Below are 6,349 nucleotides of genomic sequence, written 5' to 3'. Positions count from 1 at the left end.
CTGCTCTCTGGTTTGTTTTCTTATACAACACTGCACTCATACACTCACTCACAGCATTAACCACACCGACCACAAACATCATTGTTAGCTTAAATTCCTCATTAACTATTAACTGTCATTTTGTGTGTGCAGCTCGCTTCTTCTCACGGCCATGTCACTTGTTTTGTGACACTCTCTCTATACTTTTATCTCCGGTGTCTATCAATACAAACTTGTGTCCCTGTAGCTGCCAAATGCTCTTAAGTTCAGATGCTTGCTGTGTTTATCTGGGAGTTTATAGCCCTTTTATTTTAAATGCCAAGTAACCTGAAACAAAGGTTGACAGGAGAAGAGGCAGTGAATCAAAAGAGAAAAGATGAGGACTGATTGAAACAATTGTCTCATTCTCAGTGGGTTTGATGCAGCAAGCAACAATATATATTGTGACTGACTTTTAATGTAAAAATTATTACAGTTTTAAATATTTAATATTGAGCTCAGTTTTAAAAATAAATAAATACCAGCAACAACTAGAGGACATCATCATCTAAAGACTGAGAAAGATTTGATTCTGCAAATGAAATAAATGAATTTATCTTGGACGTGATAAAAACTCTAGATTCTTGTTTATTTAATTATATCATGACACTTAGGTTTAAAATTTATTGTAAAACACCTTTTTATTGGTTTTATTTCTTTTATTTTCTTCAACTGGTCTGCATTAACCTTACAGAAGTTCCTCTGTGAATTTACCATGCACCTGTGCAGCTCGCAATAAAATGCTTTTACAGCCAGAAAACCCAAACACTGGCTCAAACTACATTTTTCTGTTTCTTAATGACACTGTAGCTCATTTTCCTGCCTATTATTCAGCCACATTATTCTCTTTCACTGCAGCCCGTGTTAATCAGAAATACCAACTGTAATGAGAAAAGTTTGTGGGCCCGAATACTAACCACACATCGATGTCCAGTCAGTGTTTGTGCGTTTGTGTGTGTGTGTGTGTGTGTGAGACGTTATAAGTCTTTATATGAGGGAGCTGATATCTTTAAAGCTGCAGGCCATCTCTGGGCAGGAGTGGTCCTCTTGTTATTCCCTTCACGCGCGCACAACTGCTTTCTCTGCAAGTCTCTGTCAGCAGAATTTCTAATGAATTGCACAAAAGCCAGTTTACTATGCCTGCACTCATGCATGCGTGCACACAAACACAAACAGACACAGGCCAACTTTCCTTTTGTGCACAACAGAAATGGCTTTGGGAAAGAATGAATGAGGCTCTCATGCACACAGAAGGGAAATATCATGCATAAGTAGTTTTTTTGCCCCTTGGAAAAAAAAAAAAGATCCTGTCACTATACATTAGCATGTAGCAAAGAAGAACTTCACATCTTTTTGGAACTGTCCTGGTTTATTGCATGCAGCCTTTATTGGATGGTATTGGTAGTGGTGGAGACAGGAAGCATCTTCTTTTCCTGGAAAATGAAGATGCATATAGACTTTTTACATGCTTTAGGGCTATGTGAATCATGGCTAGCTAAAACAAAATGAATCATTACTATGGTGGCTGCTTGGGCACAATACCATGAACACTTGCACAATCTGTTTCTTTTTACAGCTGGTGTGGAGACGATATGCAGTATAACCACTAACTGTTTTCTTAAAGTAATGAACATATGTGAGGATGTCAAAAATACATCTATGCAGGTGTGCTTCAGAAATCTTTTTACCCTTATTTGTCAATCCTAAGTTTCTGTTCTTAACAGTGTGTTCCTATAAGTTTGTACATTTAACTGCCTTCCAGTGTTTCCTAAATGCCATGAATCGACTTTCATCTCAGGCAAATTCACCTATCGTCTTTGAGTTGGTTCATTTCTTCAGGAAGTGCTCACCTGCCAACACACCCTCCTCCAACCTCCATTACTGCTTCAGAGCAAACCAGTGGCACCTCAAAGTAAGCTGCTGCTCGCAGTTAAAAACCTTTTACCTTCAGGAATTGTAGGTAGGGCTTGCTAAAATCTCCATGTACAAACTCACCTGGATTAACCTGCCTGTCCTCTCTCCCGGTGAAGTCTCGCTCAGTCTCCTGGAACCCTCCTCGCTGGCATCCACTCCTGTGAAACTTTTTCCTGTGAAAATAAACCTTTTGAACTGTGAAATTGCTTTTGTTGGGCCTTGTTTAAGAGTCCGCTTTTCATTACTACCATTTTAGCATTTGGCAGTATGATCAGTAACACCTTTTTTTTCTCCAACATAATGTATTGTACATATGTATTTTTGAACTCTATAATCCCCAACACCTTGATTCTGTTGCTTTTCATCCATTCTGTTGTAGATTTGCTGTGCTTGGGAGTTATCATCCTGTCACACGACCCCAAATTGGGGATCCCGTGTCTGGCTATAGCAACCAAGCCCATCATATCAGCAAAGGAATTGCACATTATGGCCAAACATCTTCACTCCACATCTTTCCAGAGGGGATTCATTCAGAAATCTTGTGGTTTGTTCAAATGCAAAAAACTGTCCAAAACTTATTGAGGTGCTCACACCTGCTGATGATCAGTTAATCAGCTGCATTTGATTAGCAGCACCTGGCTGCTGTTTACCCTCTTATTTCCTATGGAAGCAATAAGCATTTGTTTTTTTCCCCCTCAGGACTGCATTAAAACTTTCCTTTTACAAGGCTGTAGTTCTACATAAACTTATACTACCAGTGTTGAAATCCAGCTTCCTGCCCAACACCAATACAGCTCCACCTGGACCAGTTGGAGCCCAACACTGGCCTCAGTCTGATTCTTTGCTGTCAGTGTCAGTTAGTCTGCTTGTATTTGATGCCGACTGCATTTGGGATATGTGATTCAAATAAGTGATTCATTTGTGTATAGTTATTGTTGTTACTTCAAAACAACAATAAATTAGTTCCCTAATTGGATTTGCATATTTGCTGCTTTGATTTAATACTGTAGACTATCTATATTAGATCCACTGCATTGCTAGTCACCCCACTCTTCATCCTGCCAAAAGCTCTTCTGTCCCCTCTTGCAATTCACCATCTCTGACAGTTCTCTCCAAATATGCCCAGTCATCCAGCGCTCAAATGACAAATCTGGTAATTGTTTTGAGGATCCAAAAGCACGACGCATTTAGGCAGAGCAGGTGAAGTGAGGTCGTCCTGAGGCAAAGACAACTCAGACAGCAAGTGACGCCAAAAAAGAGAGCAGACAATCAAGCTACAATGATTTCTTATATCAACTTAGTTTATTTTTCTTTGCAAACAAAAGCTGGTAAGAAGGAAGTTTTACCCATTTAAATTCAAAGTAAATACCCTACAGAGAACTCCGACAATCAAACGATCCCTGCCAGCAGGACTTGGTGATGGTTGGGAGGAAGAACTCCCTTTTAATAGGAACAAGTCTCCTGCGGAACCAAGCCCAGGATAGGTTGGTTATCTGGCCTGATGGTTTGGGGGATCCTTTCTCAAAAACTTTGAATTATACTTAAGACTAACATTTTTGTTAAAGGGAGTCTGACTTGCTGATCTTTGTTTTTGGAGACCTTCAGATTTGCTGAGTTTAGTTCAGGGCTGGACTATTGAGCACTATTACTGTGTTATTACCGACAAACACAGATAAGAATTAGAATCGATCTTTACTGTTACTGTTGCAAAATCAATGAAACACATTTTAGCAAATCTCCGTTAGCAGCATGTAGATTTTTACATTGAAATTCCTTTAGAATAAAAGAAAAAAGAAAAGAAAAAAAGAGTTAACTTGACTTAATGTTAAAGAGGCACCTACATAGGGAATGTATCTAATAACGTAAGTATCTACACAGATATGTACAAGTTATATATGCCATATAAAGGAGCAGGTGCAATATGGGGAGCGATGTGATCAATGGTAGCACACACTGAGTAAGAGGTAGGACTAGAGGTAGGTTGCATTATAATAAATACGGTTTATAAATAGAGGTAGGAATGTTGGTTGCATTATACTACAATAAATATGGTTTATGTCACAGTCTGGCTGAGGCAGAAGAAGGTGGACCCAAGTGCGGACACGCAGAATAACAAGACTTTATATTGAATTAAAACGAACTGTTTATTGAAGGCTGATCTTAGCAATAAAAAAAAACAAAAGCAAAGACTAAATCATGGCCTAAACTGGGTGAGCTAAACATAACAAAACTGTGGAACATGGACATAGAGACCTGGCATGAATGCATAATCTTGGAGACGTGGCATGGAGACAAGGTAGGATACCAGACGCTCGGACAAGGAATGAATGAACACACACAGACTAAAAGCACACAGGAGGTGATCAGGGGAAGTGGAAACACATGGGGAAACAGCTGACACAAATGAACATAACACCGTCACAGTGGAAGAGTAAAACTAAACACAATGAACACAGCAACACAATGCTCTTCAAAATAAAACAGGAAACATAATGAAACGCAGACCTGACAACATGAACTTAACAAAAGACATGCAGACATGAAACACATGAAGGACATAGGAGACTTAACACAGGGGTTGAAAACACAAGGGGAAACGAATAAACAAAGAACTATAATAATAACCTAGGCATGATAGAAATGAACTTAGAAAACCTAAAGGACTTAAACATAAAAACAAACTAAAACTCAAAACACTGGGTCAAAATCGTGACAGTTTATAAATGCAGTAGAAATGTTAACAGTGAAGTTAACCTTTAATCAGGGTGGAGGTAGGATATGTTTGACAGTTTGTGGGTAGAAATGTTTATTGAGTCTGTTTCTCTTTGACCTGATTGACCTGTAGCGTTTACCAGAGGGAAGGGGGGGAGTGTACAGGGTGCGAGGGGTCCTTGATGATGAAACTGACTTTCTGCTGAAGTCTGCCAGTATAAATGTCTCTGAGGGGGGTTAGTGAAGTTGTGAAGTTGCCCGCTCTGCTGCCCTCACCACCCGCTGCAGTTTTCTCCAGTTTTACAAAAACTTTAAAGAGTCTTTAAGTGGAATTCAGAAGTTTTTTTTTTTATCTTTTCATACTTGAGAAACAAAGGATATGAGAAATGATCTTATCTTCCTCTGTGTTATTGTATTACCATAGAAAGTGCCTTGAGGTGACTGTTGTTGTAAACTGGCACTATATAAATACAATTGAACTGAAAAAAATAGAAAATTATTTTCACAAATAGCAAACGTCTTAACAGTTTTAAAACAAAAGTCAAGCAAGTTAAGCAAAATCTGCACAGCTCAGCAGTTACATCCCAGCACGGCAGGGCGCACCATTAAGGATGCAGGTGGAGAAGCTTTATTCACAGCTAAAAGGTTTAAATGGATATTTTTTTTACAAGAGAAAACAGAACATAAAAAAAAAATACTGAGCTCAAAACAAAAACAAAAGAACAAACAAACAAACCGAAAGATGACTTTTTAACCACGAGCAACAGAAATTTAACTGAAATAATCTTTTCTAAAAGACCAAAATTAAACCTAGTGACTGTAGTTAAACTTAAATTTAAACCCACTTTATGACTTTATGGAAGCTCAAAGTTTGAGTAATGAACTAACTGGTAATTAGAGTGCAATGATGGCAGGAAGTAGAACATGACCGCCTGCAGTGTAAATGCTGGTGGGGGTGGCGATGGAGCAGCTGGAGAGGTTCTCTGAGTGACCAGGAAGAGGCGGGTCGCACAAATGAGATTCTGAAAGGCAGAATGACAGACGAGCAGGGATTTAAAGTGAACAGAGGCTGATCGGCGTGCAGATGGTGCCTGAGGAAACTGTTGGACGAGAGTGATAATGACGAAATTGAGTTTGACAGAGTGGTAAAGTGTCATGTCCTGAAGACAGGCAGAAGAGTGAATGCACATTTCTTACTGAACTTGAGATTCAGATGTGCGTCATGTAGAACACGAAGCACCTCAATGTGGATTCAGCTTTAAAACAGCTGAAATGTCTTAAAAACTTTGCACCTAAGGATGCCTCAATCATCAATCCAACTGTATTTATGTATATATATTGTCTGAGTCTCTCCTTGCCCAATGTTGTGTCATCAGTCAGTGCTGTGTGTTCCCCATGGTATTCCTTAATATGTGCTTTCCCTTGTTTGAGCTTAACTTTTGGTTTATCTTGGACTTTCTGTTATTTTAGCACAATATTAAAGGCTCACTTTATTACCTCACCCTATATCCTGAGTTCTGGGTGCTGCTTCCCACACAGCTATACCTGCCTGATCCTTGATAATGTTTTATGTTAACAAAATAAATACATTGGATTTAAATTAAGCACATTTTTGTGTAAAGAAAATCAAACAGTTAGACAAAGATTTACTGAAAGAAAAAATAATGCCATACTTGACAACTGGATATAGTACCGGTAAAGTGTG

The 6,349-nt window shown here is 38.9% G+C and overlaps 1 long non-coding RNA gene across 1 annotated transcript; it reads right to left on the bottom strand.

The window, feature by feature from the left end:
* Positions 1 to 1,393: 1,393 nt before the first annotated feature.
* Positions 1,394 to 2,628, bottom strand: LOC120734112. The gene is made up of 3 exons (XR_005695970.1): positions 2,277 to 2,628; positions 2,014 to 2,105; positions 1,394 to 1,451 (listed from the first exon to the last, which is right to left on the bottom strand). It is a non-coding gene; the product is annotated as an uncharacterized LOC120734112 (long non-coding RNA).
* Positions 2,629 to 6,349: the final 3,721 nt, after the last annotated feature.

Source organism: Simochromis diagramma, unplaced genomic scaffold, assembly GCF_900408965.1.
Source record: "Simochromis diagramma unplaced genomic scaffold, fSimDia1.1 OVJJ01000216.1, whole genome shotgun sequence".
NCBI lineage: Eukaryota > Metazoa > Chordata > Actinopteri > Cichliformes > Cichlidae > Simochromis > Simochromis diagramma.
This window is presented reverse-complemented; position numbering and strand designations above follow the sequence as displayed.